Raw genomic sequence first — 21,824 nt, 5'->3', positions numbered from 1 at the left:
TATTATTATTTATCAATTATTGTATTATTTTCCATATGAACTATTGTAAACCTACTTTTGCCCAGCCCTGTAAATGAGGTAATGTATCGGAGTATTCTTCTGTCCTACCATGTTACCATCACTAACTTGAATGGTGTTAAGTTTTGAAAACCCTGATGCCTTCACCTGAACCACAAAGGAGACCAGAATTCCTCATGACGATTCCGGGTATTTCCACTGCAATTGAAATGTGAACTTCAAATTAAATTAAATCAAGCAGACGTCCTTAGCAGTTTGATCAACGCTTCTCCCAGTTGATATCCGTATAGCAGGTGGCACAAACAACATGGCATATATTGAAATATGGATATAAAATGGGAAATAATACAAAGCACTTCAGATGTGTTAGGTATTCTTTCCTTCATCAGTGCCTGCTCTCTGCATTGGCACCCCTGCCTAATTTTCAGATATACTTGGATATATTTCTCTCGTTGGGAGTTTTCTCCCAGGAGGAAGGCAACAGTCCATTCACAATGGACTGCTTATAAGTTTCTGGGCTCACGTGTCAAGAGTTACATTTGAAACACCGCTCTAAGACCGCAGGTGTCATCCTTCACATGTTTTCTTCAGGAAGCAAAGGTGGGGCACACAACGGATATACAGACACTGACCACCTAACAGAAGATGCTCTGGCTTCCCCTCTGTGAGGACAACAGATCTAACATTGACACTGAAGGTAAGACGCAGGGTCCACTGCTCCAATTTGGAAGCAGGACCCTTCTCGTAAAATCCGTTCTCGTAGATCTCGCAAGACAAGCATAGGTGTGGGTGCCGCCCCTGAAATACGTAGCACTGTTGATGTGGGGTTTTTTAGCCTTTGATGAGTCTTGTGTATCTCAAAAGCAAAACATAAAAAAACACAATGTTTGCTTTCCTAAACATAATCAGTCACATATGATTGTTCTCAATGTACTCCAATATTCTCTTTAGGGTAGATAATAACAGTGGCAGGGATTTCTCCATGGAAAAATAAGCCATGAGTCTTTGGTGATAAGGGGGGCACTGACTTGTTACTATTTCTCAGGACCCTCAACACATTAAAAAAAATAAAGGCAATGTCAACATTGTGTTTTTTTGTCTGAGAATATCCTAGAGTTCTCAGAATCATTCCTCATGCATGGACCACATAAGAGAGAACACATTTAAATACATGAAAGTCGATGTGCTTTGTCAGCAACCATGAACTAGCTGGACCTTAGGTAAAACTGAAAGCTCAGAAGGAAACGAGAACATTCAGGTAGGTTTTGCCTTAGTGCGGTGGCACTGGCTTTGTGATGGATGGCCTGAGGTATGAAGTGGCTACTAATAATTTAGCATTAGATAAATTGCCACTAATAATTTACTTTCTGCCTATTATGTTAACATAATCCTTCTGTAATATATTATAGAAATTCCCTGGCTGGTTTGGCTCAGTGGATTGAGCGTCGGCCTGCGAGCTAAGTGTCGCTGGTTCAATCTTCCAGTCAGGGCACATCAGAGAAGGAAAACTCTGACTCCAAAAAACCTCCGCTGCCTTGCAGCATACCTCTTCAGGGGAAAGGCTAAGGGAGTAAACCCCGACAGAAAATCCGGAGCCGGAGTCCCTAAGGCGGTTTGACGTTGTAGTCAACACCGGCAACTCCTGCGGCGCACCTGAAGCCAAGCTGTATCGACTCCGTCTTTCCCTTGGACCCTTCAGCTGCGGAGAGAGGGGGGGTCTGCTGCATGGGCAACAGCAGACCCTCCATATCACCCTGCCCAGGCTCTGTAGCTTCAGCTTCACTGGAGAGGACACTCCAGCGTCATCGCAAGATGTCGATTCAACACGGGAGGAGACAGATACCGTGTCACTCCCGAGTCGGACTGCACAGCCATTCTCGGCGGTGCAGATAGACTCTTAAGAAGCTACACCATCGTCTCTCGAGACGGACGGCTGCCGACCGATATTATAGTCTGGAAAAAAAAAAAAGCCCAGCGATTATCAGGGAGCCGTTTGCATTGGTGTTTGGTACCAACTTAGATCAAGGTCAGAGTGAGGGGCAGACTCTCTACAGTCTGGGCTTACTAAGTCCTGTAGGATTTGACTTTTAAACTACTCTTTGTAAATGCCACACTTATTGCAGACCAAGGTATGTCACATCTGGTTTCATTGCTAAAATAAAAACAGGATCATGGCTTCCAGCAGGTGACTGAACAGAATACATATTGGCTTAATCGTGACACCCAAAACAAAACTAAGAATTTTCTCAAGGCCTTTTCAATACACTGAAAAATATAAATACAGAAAACAATAGGCTACTCACTGTCAGCTCTGACCAATTTAATTTGGCCAAGAAGACAAAAGCGGCTTCCTTAAATAAGAGCTACCCGGGTCTCATTAGTGCAGACGGAAAAAAATCAAGGTCATGCTAAGGTGTATGACTTCATGGTGGAAAATTTTAATCCTCCCAACACCTCCCGGAAAAGAAACCAAAAGCAAGAGGAACAACTCTGAGGCAGACTTAAAAATCTCATTTAGACCACTGGACAAATGCTCAGATAGAAAAGAGTAGAAATTCTAAATATATCAAGGTGTATATTTTTACAAAGTAAGGTTGACAAGGTTGGAGGCAGGCATGGGATGTCTCTTATCTGAATGGCATATAGAATTATCAGCATATAAACTTGAATATGGAAAAATGAGCACCTCAGAATTCTAAAGTGGCAGCTTCATGTGAATTACAGCTTAGAAGAAAAGCCAACTAAGGTCTGTGAATTGGTTTTATGAATAAAGATTCATTTTCTATTTATTATTTTAATCCTGATTTTTCACACTTAGAATGATAGAATAAAAGTGATCATAAGGTATTCTGTTAAAATGCAAGCAAAGAAAGTGAGAAAACATTCATTAAACTACATACTGAATAATATATACAAAGATTAAACATGTTTTCTTCATTATACACGTTTTTATTTCAATATATAATTAAGTACATATTATATATGCATATAAAAAATGCGGGCAGTAACCGATCCCAGAGTTCATCTGAGATCAAAGATAACACTGAAGCATTAATGCCTTCTCATCTATTTAACATTGTTTTGCCCTCAGCTTTTAAAACCAAGCAATCTGATCTTTTTCTAAATGAACTTATGGTGGGAAAAAGGTCAAGCGCTCAGGCTGGCAAGCCCATGAGGGAAACACTCGTAAGACTCTAGTTAGACTGACGCTGATAAATCCATATCACTGTCAACAGCTGGGGCCCGACAGTAACAGATGTGGGAAGGGAAACGGAACTGTGGAAATGGAAGAAAACTCTGTGCTTAAGGCCATGAGCCAGTGAGAACTGCTTCCTGGAGTGGAAGGTATAAATCAAACCAGTGTGCCAATAGAGAGTTCTAATCGGTCGGCAGCCGTCCGTCTCGAGAGACGATGGTGTAGCTTCTTAAGAGTCTATCTGCACCGCCGAGAATGGCTGTGCAGTCCGACTCGGGAGTGACACGGTATCTGTCTCCTCCCGTGTTGATTCGACATCTTACGATGACGCTGGAGTGTCCTCTCCAGCGAAGCTGAAGCTACAGAGCCTGGGCAGGGTGATATGGAGGGTCTGCTGTTGCCCATGCAGCAGACCCCCCCTCTCTTCGCAGCTGAAGGGTCCAAGGGAAAGACGGAGTCGATACAGCTTGGCTTCAGGTGCGCCGCAGGAGTTGCCGGTGTTGACTACAACGTCAAACCGCCTTAGGGACTCCGGCTCCGGATTTTCTGTCGGGGTTTACTCCCTTAGCCTTTCCCCTGAAGAGGTATGCCGCAAGGCAGCGGAGGTTTTTTGGAGTCAGAGTTTTCCTTCTCTGAGAGAGTTCTAATACTTCTCTGGAAAAGCCCTTTATTTTAATTTGGAGATTGATATCTAATTCTACATGCTGTTGGCATAACCTGACCCAAAAGTAATACCAGAGCCTACATGACATGTTTGCATTGGGGTGACTTCTCTTCCTCACAGACTCTCCGGAGGAAAACAGTACTGCCTTTGGGCTTTTTTTGTACACGTGTGCCTTTATGTCAGGGAACACACGTGATGACCTTTTCTTTTGGCCATATATCTTGGACACAAGGAATTTAGGATGCACGCCATATTTGGCAGCGTGGGCTTGCTTAAAAGTATAGGACATCTTGTGCCTTGTATGAGGGAACTCAGGTGTCACTCTATGATGCTATACATCTTTCTGTGTTGAACAAACCTAAGGGACTGTGCATTATTACTTCACTCCTGAAAGAACTACGTAGCATAGGCAGGAGGATGGGCGAGTCTCATCGAATCCCTTGGACAGTTTACTGAGTGGCTGTTTTCCTAGGACTTGTGGGAGAGGGTAATAACCGAAAATCATGAGAAATGAGAGATGAAGAAACTACCAGGAGGGTGGGCACCGGAAGCCCTAAGGCATGCTGGGATCTAGGGTTCCGGAGCAATCAAGAGCCAGAGGTCCACCGAGATAGCTGAGTGTTTCTTTTGGAGACCTCAGAAGACGCCGTCGTGCGAGAGAAGTGTTTGCCCCTCCATGTCTGCCCCTCACTCCTCTGCTTTTTGCCCAGGAAACTGACCAGGGGGGACTGCAGCAACAATCCCTCTGATTCAGCTGGTTTCAGTCAATGGGGGGGTCCCTGATGGGTGACCAGAAGGAACAGGGAGAACGTGATCAGTTCTGGGCACCACTTTGCAGAGAGGGAGCAGGTTGGTTTTACTCTTCTCTTGTTGATGAAGTCCCGTCTGCAAGATTCCCTTTTACGGGCTTCAGCATTGGCAACAGTTCCATTATTGCTCTCCCCGGGTACACTGCCGTCCCTTGTGGGCCCCAGTACTCCCCTCACAACTTGGTAAATAGTCTCTTTCTAAACCTTCCCTCGACTTCATAATTGGAGAATGCCATCTGCTCTCTGCAGGGTCCCTGGCTGTGTAGGGCTTCTTAGTGCTCGGTACGAAGGGACAATCCACGTGGGGAAACCGAAATAAACTTAGCCAAGAGTCAAGAAATGGTTGCTCGAGAGAGCAGTCACTGACAATTCGTCAAACTCCGCCCTTGGCCTTCTCTAAGCATCTGTTCCCTTAGAACAAGCAAATACAGACTTCCAGAATCTAAGGTTTATTTTTGCCTCTCAAATTTTATATTTCTATTATTCTAAACATGGAAACAATTCAGTTGGCAACTCTGCTGGTCACAGATTCCTTCAGCCTCTTTTACGTTGCTGAGACGTTGAGGAAGGAAACGTGGAGATCAAAGAGGGATGCAGGCATGACTCTGTCATATGGGTTAAGTGTAAGAGACATGGAAACCCATGGTGAGTTCTCTGTGTCTTCACTCAACCCCTTTCCACCAGCGTCCACGGCTCCACAGTGAGGCTCCGGACACTTTTCCCACTTTCTCTCTCTCATGCGTCCTCCACAAACTCCCCACGGCAGTGCCACGTGCTTGCCTCCGTGACCAGCCCTAGGCGTCTCTGCGGCGAGCTCCTCCCAAGGAATGTTTCTGTTTACGACATCCTACATCTCTGGGAGGCTCTCCTTTCTTTCTGCCAATTTAAATTCTATCCATTTCTCAGAATTCAGCTTAAGTTTCCCTTCTTCCTTGGCAATATTGCCTTAGAATGGCTACAACCGTTTCACTTGTAAAGAAATTCACTCGCTGCCACGTCCACACCGGTCTCCTGCTCCGGCTCACTTGCCCCCCACCGCACACCAGCACTTACCCCAGGGGCCAGACATGACCGGGGCTCAGCAAAGACTCCTTGGTACCTGAACTTCCGAAATAGCTGCAGCTGTCTCCTGGGGTTTTCTTTAAATCGCATATTTCTATTTTCCTCTTGTCTTCCCAGCTCAAGTTCTTTGAGAGAAAGAACTATGTCTATCTATGTATTACATACGTACTTCCCCTGACCTTGCCAAGTTCATTGTTTATGAAAAGTACTTTAAAATGATTTAAAAAAACATTAAAAGTGTTATTAAGAATTAACCCCACAGATTAATTGCTTCACTTTTAAAAATACACCAAGAAACCAAGTGTTAATAGCTTTTGTAAAAATTAGAAAATTGATATTTATCTTGTGAGTAAGATCACCTAAAAGAAGGAAAAAAACCTTTTGTAAAACAAATTTGCAAAAATATTCCAAAAGTTCTGGAAAAATATTACTTTCACTAGTTACGTAGCATAGAATGTTACTGTTAATGTACAAATATTGTTAACTATTTCCCAAACTGCATTTGGGAATTTTTTTCTTTCATAAACCTTAGCAGAACCCTCATATCCATAGTTCACTTTGTTTATTGCTGATAACGTTGAAAATCTGTCTGAAATACAGAAGCGTACCTTCAACATTTTATACCTTCATTAATAAATAGTTTTGATTAAATAAATAACTCAAAAGAAGAATAATGTCTATCGCTACCGTCTATTCTGAGAAACATTCATTTTTCTCACACTGTGTTCTCAGGTATGTATATATGTGTGTGTGTGTGCGTGTGCGTGTGCGAGTGTGCGTGCGTGTGTGAGTGTGCGTGTGTGAGTGTGCGTGTGTGTGTGTGAGTGTGCATGCGTGTGTGTGCGTGTGTGTCTGTGTGTGAGTGTGCGTGTGTGTGTGTGAGTGTGCATGCGTGTGTGTCTGTGTGTGAGTGTGTGTGTGTGTGTGCGCGCGCGTATGGCTTCTATATTAGACAAAATTGTGCCATCAGTAATGATAAAATATGTTTTCAATCAAGGAGTCACTTATAAATCTTTTTTTAAAAGATTTTATTTATTTATTTTTAGAGAGAGGGGGAGAGAGGGAGAAGGAGAGGGAGAGAGACATCAATGTGTGGTTGCTTCTAGTGCACCCCCAACTGGGGACCTGGCCCGCAGCCCAGGCCTGTGCCCTGACCGGGAATTGAACCGGTGACACTTCGGTTTGCAGGCCGGCACTCAACCCACTGAGCCACACCAGCCAGGGCATAATTCTTATTAAGAGTCCATAGATTGGGCATTCGGTATATGAACACAATGAAATCAGGGAAGATGGCATCGATGTTTTCTTACAATTACGTAGCATACAATGCCAGCACACCCTCATTACCAACATGTTAATGGCGGTCTGTGGTTTTCTTGAGAAACCTTTAAATGTGCCCCTTCTTCAAGGGGATAGTATGCGATGCTCACAATAAACAGCTTCTTCCGTGTGCATCCCGCAGTAAAGTGCTTGTAAGATTTAGAGGCACATAACACTGATTAGCCCCATGGCGACATTTTATTTGACACTCAGAAATACAACTGTGAGATTATTTAATCAAATCAAAATTCTCGCAGCTGAAGTACAGACATGAGTCAAACTCTAGGTTAACTCCTAGCAACCTAGTAGTAATTTCATCAAGCTGGGAAGTAATACTGTACGCGCTGCAGAGTGATTTAGGGGTTTTAGCAAAGGAGACTGGCAGAGGACATTTCTTATGAAGACGGCAGTAATGGAAAGAGGGAATAAGGAGAGTGAAGCTTTAGAGGCGACTAAACTAATTCCGTGGAAGGGAGAACAGAGGAACAGAGGTTGAGTGGCCTCCCCAGCGTAAACGGGCTCAGGGATGAAGCAGTGAGAGGCGACATGTCTGAGACATTGGGGGCAGAGCTTTGAGTGAGTCCCACGCTCACAGCGTGAAACGCATTAGAATCGTCGTGGTTCTGGGCTGGAAAAGTGGAAGGGATGGCGCCGGCTAGGACGTCCAGAGCAATATTGAATATGAGCAATGAGAGCGGGCATCCTTGTCCTGTTCCTGATGGTCCCATTAACCAATGTCACCCCAACGAAGTTCATAAAAGAGAAAGGTAATGTAATAGATCGTCCATTGTTTGAATTGTAGATTGATAAGGGATTGTTCGGGAAGGAGCGTGAGATATGGTATGCCAGGAGAGAAGGAAGTATGGCCAAGTAACTAGAATGTTTTTCACTATAATTTAAATATGAAATAATGATGATTTGAAATGAACAAATACTTGGGAATGGCAGAAGAAACACACAAAGTGTGGGATAAACAAAATTTAGAAATTTAGATGTGGAAGCAAACATGAATGATGAATAGAATTGCTGTCATTCTGTGTGAATAAGAAAATAAATACTGGGTATTTTCTGCATTCATGGTTAACATTTAAGCCTCCTGAGTCTGGACACACAAGATGCTTCCATTCTTTCTCTGTATCTACATTTTCTTCTCTCCCTGTAGTTAATGCTGTGTAACTGTTCAAACAGGGAAAACCTGTGTAGAGAAAGTACGGTGAGTCCCACGATGTGACTTCCGTCGCCATACTGATGTGTCTCCTTCATTGCTGAGTGCCTGTTTGCTCTGTCTCCTTTAAGGATCATTTATTTGGAGCCCTACAAAGAAATGCATTATGGAGCTAATGTAAATGATCAGTCACAGCAAGCTCTCCCTTCTCTTCGCGGGAATAGGTATTAAGACAGCATCTGCCCCGCGAGGAGAGTTCAGAGGCACTTAGATCGGCCTACCATGTGAACTCTGGGAAAGTTTCACACGTTTATGTTTCTAACCATAGAAGAAAAAAAACAACACCCTTATATTTCTTGTCTAATCACCTGCAAAACAAAAGGAAAAGGAAAATAATTTAAACTATAGTGCTGATAAAAGGAAAGTATAATCTGAATTCATAAACCTACAAAACTTAGTTTTGATGACTGTACTGTGAAAGGCATATTCCAGTTATCTTGCTGTGCTTCACATTATAGGTACATAATTCATACTATGTGCCTACAATTATTATAATATGTAGCGTGAATTGTACTTCGTGCATTCATCATTTCAAACTGTGGTAAAATTCATATGGCATTCATGTCTGTGACAGGAGAGGCATATCCAAGTCCTCTTGCTGTGCCTCTGACGGGGCAGGGCTACCCCGCTCCAGTGTACCAGTGTTTCCGGAGCCCGCTCTCCACACAGCAAGCTGACGCTGCTCAGCTCTGTTTTTCTTAAAATGTTTTCTTCCTAAGTTGCTTTTTACAGTTGCCTGTTTCTGAGATACTAAGAGCTGAATACATTGCAATTGTCTACCCTTAAATGTCAGACAAACAAGGCAACCCACACGCACCCATTGGCTGTCTCCAGAATGTCATTCACTGGCATGTCTGTAAAAAATGTTTTGCAACCAATGGTCTCAAACCCAGCTTTTAGTTTGATGATGATGATGATGATGATGGTACCGTCCACAATTTTCTGCACTCATGATTAACATTTAAGCCTTATAATACGCTTTGCTGAGAGAAATCCTTTGGCCTCTTCCTAAGATATCTGAATATTTATGTGTTCTCTCAAACTTATTCAGCCTTTCATTTTAGAGAGTCCTCTGTTCTCCTGCAAATTAGCTTGCAAAGACCAGGTGTTTTGTTAGATCGGACCAAGTTATAAATTTTGATGACATCATTTATGAACAAAATTTATTGTCTTATCATTGCATTCACTCAATTATTAGATAATTCTAAGATATGGATCTGTATATTAAATGTACGGTTCCACTAAATTGCTTTTATTTTTATGTGTGTATATTGACTACAAGTTATTTTTAAAATCTTTAAATTAAAACAAAGCATAAAAAGCTTGTAAAGAAGTAGGCCATCTGGAAGTTTAATGTAAAAACTAGGAAAACACTATCAAATTAAGAATTAAGCCATAAAAATTTTGATTCGCTACCATTGTGAAACTACCTGATTGAAATTATGGTACAACATGTAACGACATTGTTTCTAAGACATTTAAAGCACAAAGAAGTGTTTCATGTTCTTGCTCAACGAATCCTCGGCTCTGGGAACAAACCTGACTTCTCCGAGATTGTATAGACGTAGAACTTGATTACTCTCCATTTTCAAAATTTCTGAGTATTATCTGAAGGAGAACATTATGTCTTTTGTCCTGTGAAGTCTAAATTACGGTGGGAAGAGAGCACACTTTGGAGTGAGGTGGTTCTGAAGGGAAATTCTTATGCGGCTTCTCACCAGCTGCTTTGCCCTGGGGAGGCCCCTTAACCTCCGTGAGCCTGTCTTGGCCTTTATCTAAATGGGGGGGTAGGTGGGGGGCGATGAGACAGACACGAAATGCAAAGCTCCTGGAACACAGCAGAAACGTAGCCGGCGGATACTTAAAACAACAAGAAAACTGCTCTGCATGTTCTCTCTACGCAGAAATGGAGAAACAGTGTAAAATTTGATTTCAGAAATGCTTTTAGTCCGTTTCAGATTTTCTGCTGCGGATTCATTGCTGCTGGTAGTGCTAACAGGTTTTGGATTTTCTCTTAGTTAAAATTTTAATTATTCATGTGAAGAGTCATATAGGTCATTGTTTTTCCTTCCTGTCTGACTGTCAGCTTTTTGGTCATTTTAGTGCTAATTAAAAGCAATGAAAAAACATTCACGTAAAAGAAATATTCAAGTCCCTCTAATTTACTATGTACTCCTTATGAATTAATAAAATTGCATTATTTTAGTACGCTCTGTTTAACAGCTGGTGTACAGCTGATTTGCAAACAGATTTATTTATTAATTTTGATTTACTACTAATAAAGGCAATTGCACACTTTTCTATTAAGTATTGTGTACGATTCGTAATGATTTAATATATTTCATGTATTATTAAATTCATACCTTATTAGTACTCTGCAGCTTTTGAAAATGGAATTTTTCCTGGGGATGATACAAGAGAAGGAAATAAAGGCAGGAATGAGTATAATAGTCTATTAAAATGAAAGAGAAAAACCTGAGTTTGAAATAAAAGGATAGGAAAGACCAAAATAAAAGCTTTCAACATGTTATTGTAATATAGATATATATTATATATAACAGAATATAATATATTTTATAGACAGGGTGGGCAAAAGTAAGTTTACAGTTGTGAGTGACACGGAGGTGACGTCCTCACTTTCTGGACGGGGTAGGCTGCAGAGTCGATTTAAGAGCAGACATCGGGCTACGACTCAGGGAGTGTTTTTCACTTCTCTCGAGAGAAGAGAAAATAAATTTTAAGTTGCTTATGAGAGATCTGTAGACATACTATTTGAGCCTCATGACAGAGTAATGATTTATGGTGAAAAGGGTAAAATTTTTATTTTTTAAAGGTGTACAAGTTTATGACTTATTGGCAACATCCCTAGAAAGACACTCGGAGCCTCCGCCTGTGCCCCAGAACTGCTTCGACCCAAAAGGCTAACAGTTCTGGAACGAACATCCCCGTCAGCCGTCGGAGGTGAAACAAAGACTGTTATTCTTTGAACACTGGACAAACTTAGTAGGAATCCCGAAGGAAAATGAAACTGAAGAAGTCAAAACAACAGGAAACAGAAACTGAAGTACACATAAGCAGGAGGGGGAGGGCCGGAATTTTCCGGATTATCAATTAAATGAGGGAATCATCAGTATGCAAAGGTATAGGATGGGAGGTGTCTGGCCAAAGTCTGAATAATGATGAAGAGCATGGGTGAACTTTAATACATCCAGTCTGTCATATTTTGGCACTAGAGGACCATATTGCTAATGGCCAATGTTTTTGAGTGCTGACTGTATGCCAGGTGTGCTAATTTATAGACAGTATTTATAAATCTTACAACAACCCAATGAAGTGGGCACCACTGAGCTTTTGAACTTTGAAAAGTAATGGCATTTTATCTTCGTAATATATCGTATTCCCGTTGTCAGTAGCAGAGTATTCCAAGAGCCTCCGGGATGCTGGAACCCAAAGAGAGTACCAAAGCCTATACTATGCTTTTTCCTAGACATACACACCTAGGATAGGGTGAGATTTATAAATTTGGCACAGTAAGGGATTAATGACAATAACAGATAATAAAGTGGAATAATTATAATAATATACTGCAGTAAGAGATGAATGCGGGCATTATTAAGTAAAATAAGGATTATCTGGCCACAAGCAGTGTGACACAGGACACTGGGGATGATAACCAAGGCAGCTGCTAAGTGACTAAGTGGTGGGTAGTGTATGTAGTTAGATAAGCTGGACCAATTTCATCCTGCGTGGGGCAAAGCAGAACACGGGCAAGATTCCATCATGCTATTCAGAAATAGCGTGCATTGTACAACTTACGAACTGCTTCTTTCTGTAATTTGACACCTGATCTTGGACTTCCCAGCCTTCAGATCTGTGAGGAACAGGTATCTGTTACTTCAGCCACCCTACCTGTGGCATTTTTTATGGAAGCTGAAGATGACTAAGACAATAAATAATTGATGGAGTCCCAGATGTTGAGACAGAGGAGTTGCGCCTTTAAAGAGCTGTTGAGGCTTGGAACTGGGCACACATGGGTTAAACCTCAGCGGTAGCTATTAACAGCTCAGAAATCCACTTTCTCCTTGTAAAATTGGGATTAGCCATGTACATTTGGAGTCAGTGAAAGTTAAATGAGATTATGTGCACATCGCAGACCCTAAAATACAGTAGGCACAATTATGAGGGACCAAGTCAGCAGAAGAATATTCCCTTTAACTTGGTTTACAATAGCAACTAATACGATTCTTCCAGTCCCAGCTACGGGAAGACTGTGCACTTACATCATGTGAAAATAATTACACACAGCTATCAGATGCTTTACACAACATCAATCGCATGAAAGAACTCTGTAACATTCTGAACACTCCTCAGATTCCCTGATCATCTTTCTTTTGTCAGAGAATCTGTAACTCTTGCCAAACTAGAAGATCTGTTCCAATGGATAATCCGGGTGCATTCTTACCTCATCATTACACTCTTAATAATATCTCCATTTCATAGATTGATTATTCCATGTAGTCACATACCAGTAGCCCATTGAAGTGTTACTGCAAGGTCACTACCAAATATTTTCCTCCTCGGTTAAGTGCAGCTTTGCCTCTTCGGAAAAGTGGCAGGTGATGGAGGAAACAGACAAACACCAAGGAGGTCCGAGCATAACAATGTTTCCTTAAACTGAATTATAACCCTCAAAGAGGTCTGCCTCTTTCTCTCTAATGCAATTCCATGTACATATCAGAGTGAAATTCGATGCAATCAAATCTCAGCTACTTCAGATAAGAAATATATGTTGTTGCCAGGGAAATGTAAGGGGCTAAATGATACCTTAGCCTTCAGATTTAATACAGTGATTTAATATATTTTGTTGTTTTCTATCAAAAGAAAAAAATTATAATAAGTTAAAATAGGAAATATTGTAAATGTTATCTTTTGTCTTTTTAGAGGCAAATGAGTCAAATTGAAATCTCCCTTTATACATAGAGTTCTGTTTTATTTATTCCAGGAAACCTGCATCTCTGAGTAGGTTGAGCAGCAGAGAAGACCTGGAAGAGCCTCTCCGGTTAAAGAAGACGGCCAACAAACTGATGGGATATAATTTTATTATGATTGTCGCGGCATTTTAGGATGGATTTCTGATGCTCTCATTTGATATAAATGCAACAACACGGACTACTTTCACAGGACTCCTTGGAAGTAGGGATATTAATGGAGATCAAAAGGAAGGAAAAAAGAAAAATCAAAGACCAACATTTGTTATCATTATACATATCAATGAAGAAGCAGCTTCAATTTGGAATAAATGTTGAGATTCTCAAATAATGACGATAGAAACATAAATCAAAGGGCTCAAACATCACTATGAGTTTGAGACGGGCAGACATCAAACTTTTGTTTTGGCTTCTCTTCACTAAACATGATATTTGAGGAAACCAAGCTTACACTCAATTATTCCTTTTATAGTACCAAGTTCAATTAGAACACAGGACTCCCAGGGCAGGATAATGGTACTTAAAACAGGGCTTGGTACAGAGCAGACAATCATTAAGTATTTGTTGACTTCCTAACATAATGAAATAATGACTCTACTTAAATTATTTCACCTTAGAGTATCATGAGGTCTGCTTAATATTTACATGTAAATTAAGTTCTTAGGGGCCAAAGAAACTCAGGCCCTCTTCCACCCACCGACGATGCTAGGGACTGCGTCCCGTGTTTTCCAATCAGTCTGACTTCCTTGGGCAGGCCCTGGTGCTTCCTGGCCCTCCCAGGGGGAGGGGGGGGCTGCTGTCCCGTTGTCAGACCTCAGGAGCTCAGGTCGAGCTCACTGGGCTGCTGGGCGGTGCTGTGCCCCCCTGCCTGGCTTTGGTCCCATACAGCCCGGCTCTGCGTTGCTCAGGACTCTTACTGCTCTGTCCCATCCACCGGCTCGTTGCTGACTGACTCGGACATTTCCTCCCACACTGGCACCTCCGTGCCTGGGCACTGCAGCTCCTCCTGTAAATAAGAAAACAGGATTCCTTCTCCGGGTTTTTCTGTCCTGGAAGGGGCTCTCGCAGCTCACACAGCCGGGGCTCACTGAGCTCTCCGTTTCGCAGAGCAGAACTCCCAACTCTTCACATGTTTGGAAGACCCTCTGGGACTTGGCTGGCCCCTGGGGGGTTTTCCCAACATCCTTGGGGCTCTCCTCCCTCGCTCTGCTCTAGCCACACCGGTCAGCTTGGCCTAGGCTGTCCCTTCCTCCTGGGCTTCTCACCTTCCAAACATCTGCATAAGTCACGCCTTCATTGCTCTGCGTTCTCGGCTCTAACGCCACCTTTACAGAGATGGCATCTGAAAACCATTCTGTCTGAAGTAGATCTGCTTGGCCCAGGTCACTGTACTCTGTCCCCCGGCTTTAGATTTCTTAATAGGATTTGTGCTGTCTGAAATCATCTTTTATGGCTCTTTATTTGTTTATTTTCTATTTCCCTGGGAAAAGGCGACAGCCATGAGGGCAAGACATTGTTTTCTTATCACTCTTATCTTCCCACAACATCAGCAGGTATAAAAATAGTCACACACAAAAATAAACTAAGGGGGGGTGGGATTGCTGGAGAGAAGGGGGGTACTGGGCAGAGGGGAGAAAAGGGAAAAGAAATCAGGACAGCTATAATAGCATAATCAATAAAATATACTTAAAAAAAGAAGAAAAATAAATAAATAAATAAATAAATAAATGACCCTGACTGGTGTGGCTCAGTTGGCTGGGTGTCATCCGGGCAAGGCAAAAAGTCACCAGTTCTGTTCCCAGTCAGGGCACAGGCCTGGGTTGTGGGTTCAGTCTCTGATGGGCCACATGAGAGAGGCAACCAATCGATGATCCTGACGTTTTGCTCTCACGTGGATGTTTCTCTTTCTCCCTCCCTTCCCCTCTCTCTAAAAATAAGTAAATAAAATCTTTAAAATAAGTAAGTACATAAATAGATGCTACATAAACCCTACTAGTACATCTGAAGTAAATGAAAATTAGTGGATGCAAATTAATCCTGCGGTATGCAGTGAGGGCGTATCACACCTGATTGCATATACAACACACCTCCCAATCTTCTCTGGTCCAGCCTGAACACTGCGTACTTGAAACTGACCTTATCTGATGAACTGCCCATGCTGGTTGGCATGAATGGTGCTTCTTCTGGCCGTTTGTTTCTTAAAACTTAAGAGCCGGTCTGTCTAAGAACAAACATGTTTGGGACTTAGATATTGGTCTTGGTACTGGTAGGGCAACTTAATGTAGTCACAGCTAATATGTAATTTAAGAAATGTCCTTTATCCTTCTTTATATGAAAGTATAATTCATGCTAGAGCTTTTCTGAAATGCATATTTCACTTGAAAACAAAACACCAGATGAGAACTTATTCCCATACATGTGTTCCCATAAATGAGTACATGTCTGAGAGGGAAGAACACAGTATGTGAATTGTTTCTTCTGAGAAGAGGTCATGTTTCTCCCCAGCAGAGAGCAGTCACCTGGCTGGTTCCCTATTAGGCAGAAGCCACGTGGCCGAGGAGAACTACACCACTCAGCAGGCTGCTGACCTACTTCGTTATTGTAACTCGCAGGACCGAGCAATGCATTTTTTTTTTTTTCACTAAAGCCACATAGTGACTCGTCAGCAAATTAGTTACCTTTTGTCAGGACTTTTTAAAAAGTCTGTCTAAGCAATACATTCTATTTAGAAAAAAGAATCAACACTATGATAGCACAAATTCTAATTTATAGAATTACAGATCTAAAATATATTGCTAGACTTCAAGAGAGAACACATACTTTCAATTAAGATATTTTAGTTTCATTTCTTAGTTTTATACTCTCAGTTCTATTTTTTTCAATCAATCATTATCTAAGGGGTTAATTGGTCTTCGTAAAAAAATAACTGAAGCTATTTTAATTTTGTTTTCAGACAGTTGCTAGAATATCAATAGATAATCTAATTATCCTAGTTTTCAATGTCCTGCTTGTGTATGGAAACGAGCAAATGAATGATAGATACGTTTTTCTTCATTCACTTAGAGCAGATATCAACAAACAGCTCTTTTTGCACCAGCCCCCAGCACACGTGTTGTGACTAGTACAGTTTTTGAGCTAGAAGTGCCTGCCGTGACTCAGTACCTCCTCTGTGAAGGTTTCTGGTTCAAACCTGGTGGACAGTCGTTGAAATAAATGTCTACCCATTCTGTGTCACCCAGTGTTTAGCTGATACAACTCACGGACTCGACCTCAGTCTACTTGAGGCTGCCGCTAGCACACCCCTGTGAGCACCAGAGAAAAGGAACGCTGTCTGGGTAGCCGAATTAGAAGAAAATGCAAAAGAGGCTGCAGGAATGGCTGCATTTCAAGTGTCCACGGCTTGGCAGCAGGAAGAAGGTGCACATCCCTGGCGCTCGCCCCTGGTGAAGACGTCTCTGGGCCTCAATTCAAATTCGTACTAATGGCTTCAGCACATAATTTCCTATTCGCCTCATGTATAAATTCCTTCAGAGTTGTGCCTACATTTTGATAATCTCTTGGTTTTCAGCAGATAGAAAGAAGCAGTATGAATAAAGTCTGGTAGGATGTTAAGCATGACGGGGGGAGAGGTTTTTGTCTCATCCTCTACTGTATGTTCAGTGATGCCTGGCACAACGCTGGTACTCAGCGAAAGCACCTCAATGAAAGAATAAAATATATACACACGTTACAGAGCTGACATGCAGGAAACGCAGGCGACCTGCCTAAAGTCACACATGGTTCAGTGGTAGAGGCCATTCTGGGCTTCCTCTCTCTAATTCCAGTTCTGCCAGGTTTTCCCCTTTCTGTTCTGCTGTCCCGACGAGTTAGGATGGATAATATATGTTATGCAGTGGGTGACACGTGCCTCTGCAGAGGGTCTAGAGGGCGGCACACCAGTTTTTGACTTGACAAGTAAACTACAACACAGTCATTCAGAGGCCCCTGGGGTGAGCATCACAGAGACCCGTTCAACTGGAAGGGGGCTGGGAGCTGCGCAGAGTGTGACTATCTGGTCATTAGTGAGTGTCCCTCCCACATTGTCTGGAATGAAGATAAAACTGGGTAGTTACCTAGATTTTCCAATCAAATCCTTTATTCTCTCTACATAGATTTCAGTAATTAGAGCCTCCCACACACTTTTGGATTTTGTGCATATTACATTGCCTATGTTGATCAAATGATGGCATATTTTTGAAGGTATAAATTGATGTACAAATCATTAAAGCAAAAACTATCCAAGGAAAAACATTTAAAATGCATCATATAATAACTCCCTTACACATAATTTTCAAATACTACTGATAACTACCCATTTTGTTTATCTTATTAGCAACAGACGTAAGGTTGGCGTAGGACCTGTGTGCTGTGTGGACACATATGAGGCATGTATATTACCTGCCCCCGGAATCACAACAAAATAACACATAGTGTATGACCCCTGAGTAGGCTTCCAGATTTTATGATGTTACTCAAGTAAATGCAAGCATAAAACTAGAAATGTTTCTTATTCTTACAGGTCTTGTGAAGTTAAAACCAAGACACATTTACAGAGCAAATACCGACTTAATAATAACCAAAGTATCGTTGTGTGGATTTATTGTGGTGGGTGACGTTTTGCTGAAACCAAATAGCTGCACACAATACAAATACAGTGTCGTTCCCACATTAGTTATTACGGAGCGTGCAGCTCAACACAATACAGGGGACACTTGATGAAGTTTCCCAGCCCGCTTCTCCTTTCGGCTACGGTGAAAATGTTGGACTATATTTGATGTATCATTTAGCTTTCATTTGGTATGGATGGATTGTTTCCTTACTGACCCAGAGGGCAGCATTATTTTAAATAGCACCTCATGAGACAACACGCTTCGTTACAAAAGCAAATCGCAACCCCATCGTTAGAGCATCCAGCTGAACAGAGATCTGTGACGTGCTTACGGTGAAACCTTCAGAGTTATCACCAGTATTTATGAGAGCCTGGGGAGAAGCTGTCGGCTTCCTGAGAATAAACGTGCAGACTTCAGTTAGAGACACATGGCTCTAGGAATGTATTATTTAGCTACAAATCCTTTTCTATTTATTCTGTAAGATAATTCCCTAAATTATATCAAATTTAATATGTAAGTTCAAATGTGTCATAGCTCTCACTTTCTTAGTTATATTCTTAAAATAAATATTTCATATTTGTAATTTAAACCCAAAACCATTACCTCTAGTCCCTTTAATAATGAACTAAGACAATTTTAGTGTGCTACACCTAAATCATGACAAGATTTTCAAAATTAATTTTATTAGACATTAATTATCTGACTAATCCAAGACTTTCACTCAGATCTAATTCTATAATTCAAACATTTCTTGAATAATACAAAAGCAAATATTACAAATGCAGAGCAAAATTAATCCCAGTTCAAGTAGCATTTTGCAAGTCATATCCATAGTTACTGATTTGACTTTTTAAAAAATGACATTTAAAAAATTCTATTACTGAGGAATTAATAAAGACTGCAAAGGAAATATCTGAGAGGATTTGAAGCTGCTTCTATGGAATGAAATGCGGACTAGAAACAGTTAATATAAGAATAAATATATTGAACAAATCACCTATTAAAGATATAATATAGTTATAATATGGAATCCAATTTCTCATCAAAGGACATAAACAGATAACTAGCTAGTGATATATTGTTATAGATAAGGATACAGATATAAATGTAATATAGTTAAAAGGGATTTAAAACATATATAGATAGAAATATAGGTATAAATGCAAATGTGGTTAAGAAGGATTTCTAAAAATATATAGAGATAAGAATATAGATATAAATATAAATATAGTTAAGGAGTTTAAAATAATACTTAAGGATAGAAATCATTTAAAATGCAAGGTATGAAAAGCAGGAAGGCACAAAAAGTTTGCTAAACTTTATCATAAATAATTTAGTATCAATGTCAAATTGATATTGCATAGTTTTTAATCCCAGAACCAAAAATCACTAGTATCACCTCCCCCACTCACCCTGGTCTGGCTTCTCAGTTTTTGCCTTTCCAGTTTGATTTTGTTTTTCTATGTCCCCATCTCATTCCAGCCTAGCCACTCTTTAGTGTCGGCTCAGATGCCAAGTTTCGAGTGACTTTCTACTACTGCAACTGGTGTGCTGGGACCAAAGAGTTCACCTTTTGTCATTCTCTGTAGCTGTTGTTTGTAATCCATACAACACAAGATAATCTAGTGTGGTTTACAACAGAAATTAGGGAGTCAAATAGCTACGCCTCCTAACTTTGCCTCTAGGATCCACACGAGCCGTACGACATGGGATAATTAGTTTAACCTCTAAAAACAGGAGATGAGAGCACTTACCTCTTTGTGTTGCCGTGAGGACCAGACAGCATATTTCAAAGCACAGGGACTCGTATATAAATGATATATAAATGTAGGGCACTTATTTTTTATGTTGGATTTTTCCTTTTCCTTTATGACTTCTTTTAAAGTGTGAAAATACACTTTGTTTTGTTTTGTTGTGATGGAAAGTTTTCTAGAACACAATAGCTTTAGGATAGATAATGATATCACCAAGGTCAAATGACACCATCAAGATTCTTTATTGGTTCAAAAATGATTTTTATCTCCTTCCTATCACTAATAGCCACAAGTTCACATATTTTTTGGTCTTTATAACTGAATGTAGACTTAAATGTTTCCTATCTTCTTTGTTAGAGTTAAACATAGAAATAGAGTTCAATAAATGCAAAAAAAAAAAAAAAAAAAATCCAATTTCCAAAGTAAACCCACAGCCAAGAATAAGGAGACCCAAGAAGCATACGGTAAAATCAGGAAAGATGTTTTCCAGGCCATAATAAAAGTTTGATGATGTTTCATTAAACACACATACAAATGAGCACATGCAAACATATTTAAAGAAAAATGACCGAAACATTAAAATTTTTCTTCATTAAATATGTTTATCGCTGGATGTAATAGGTAGTATGTTGCCCTATATTATACAAGTATATGCACTTTATGGATACCCAAAATACTCTTTCAATAAAGACAATTGCTATTTTTTCAAAAGATACTTAGGGAAAATTTAAAATAATAATCATTTGAAATCTTAAATGTTAATTGGTGTCAAGAATAAATCATCTTTTCGGCAGTACTTTTTCCTCCTCTCCAAATATTTTAATACTCTTTTTATGTTTTGCTTCTTCACTGATCAATAAAAGTGACAGATCTATAGCCAAAGAAACTTCACAGACTTGAAAAGTGAGCATTGTGTTTAAGACCCAGACTCTCCCATACAAAACGCTTCTCACATAAACTTCCAGTGATGCCTGCCCGGGCTGCAGCGAACTGACTACATCAGGCACTGTTCTAGGCGCTGGGGACGAAGGACAGAACCAGGAGACACTCTCTTTGACCTAATGGAACTTAGCTGTTATCGTGTGGAAGATACAGAAAGATACAAATGACAAACAAGTGTGTATGTGTGTGTGTGTGCGCACACTGCTAAATTTTTAAAACAGAAAATACAAACAAATTCGGTGATACATGAGATAGGATGGTCAGGGGAGACCCTTGTGAAGCAGTGACTTTAAGTAGAATGAAGGAAATGAAGGAGACATCAGTTCTCAAAAAAGGAGTGAAAGAAATGAAGAAAAAGGGAGAGAGAAAACAGGAGGAGAAAATAGGTGGGCAAGAAATGAAAAAAGAAAGAAAAACAGGCTATACTTATTAAAATGTAATACTATAAACATCACTTTCTTTTCAAATACAAAGCCTGAGCTAATATTAGGAAAAAAATGTATGTTCTTAAAACATCCATGCCATTTCTACAATAATAAGCCAAGAAATTAATAACAGAATATTATGGGAAAGGCACGGGTATTGGATGTCTGCCAAAGTTACACTTTTGTGACGGTCTCTTAAAATTCACCCGCCATAAAACGTCATACATAAGAGAAGGCTGTTTTAATGAGCAGCTAAACAACATTTTGTTAAATGTAAGTGTTCTTCGACCCATGGTTAGGCAAGAGAGATACCATACTTATATGTGGTGGAATAGTACGCAGCCACAAAAAAGATGAAATATTACCTTTTGCGACAACATGAATGGATCCTGAGAATATCATGCTAAATAAAATAAGTCAAGCAGAAAAGGACAAGAACTATATAGTTTCCCTCATGCGGGATATAAAACAAAAAACAACAAATGAACAAACAAACAAACACACACTCCTAGACACAGACAACAACATAGTGGTGACCAGTGGAGAAGGGGGATGGGGGAGGATAAAACAGGGAAGCGGTCAGATATGAGGTGATAAAAAGAGACTAGACTTTGGCAGTGAGCACACAACTGAGTACAGAACTGATGTGTCATAAACCTGTATCCCTGAAACTTCTATACTGTTATTAACCGATGTTACTCCAGTAAATTTAACTTAAAAACATAAAGAATTAAACGTAATGCTAGAAGAAAATACAAGAACTTACAGAAAA

The 21,824-nt window shown here is 40.5% G+C and overlaps 1 protein-coding gene across 1 annotated transcript in view; it reads right to left on the bottom strand.

The window, feature by feature from the left end:
- The window catches only part of HCN1 (hyperpolarization activated cyclic nucleotide gated potassium channel 1), a 296,203-nt gene that overhangs the window by 95,827 nt on the left and 178,552 nt on the right, over window positions 1-21,824 (bottom strand). The gene's annotated exons all lie outside the window — the stretch shown is intronic.

The sequence above is a fragment of the Furipterus horrens genome, unplaced genomic scaffold (assembly GCF_987537825.1).
Source record: "Furipterus horrens unplaced genomic scaffold, mFurHor1.1.pri manual_scaffold_5, whole genome shotgun sequence".
Classification (NCBI taxonomy): domain Eukaryota; kingdom Metazoa; phylum Chordata; class Mammalia; order Chiroptera; family Furipteridae; genus Furipterus; species Furipterus horrens.
Note: the sequence above shows the minus strand (reverse complement) of the source record. Positions and strands in the feature narration are given on the sequence as shown.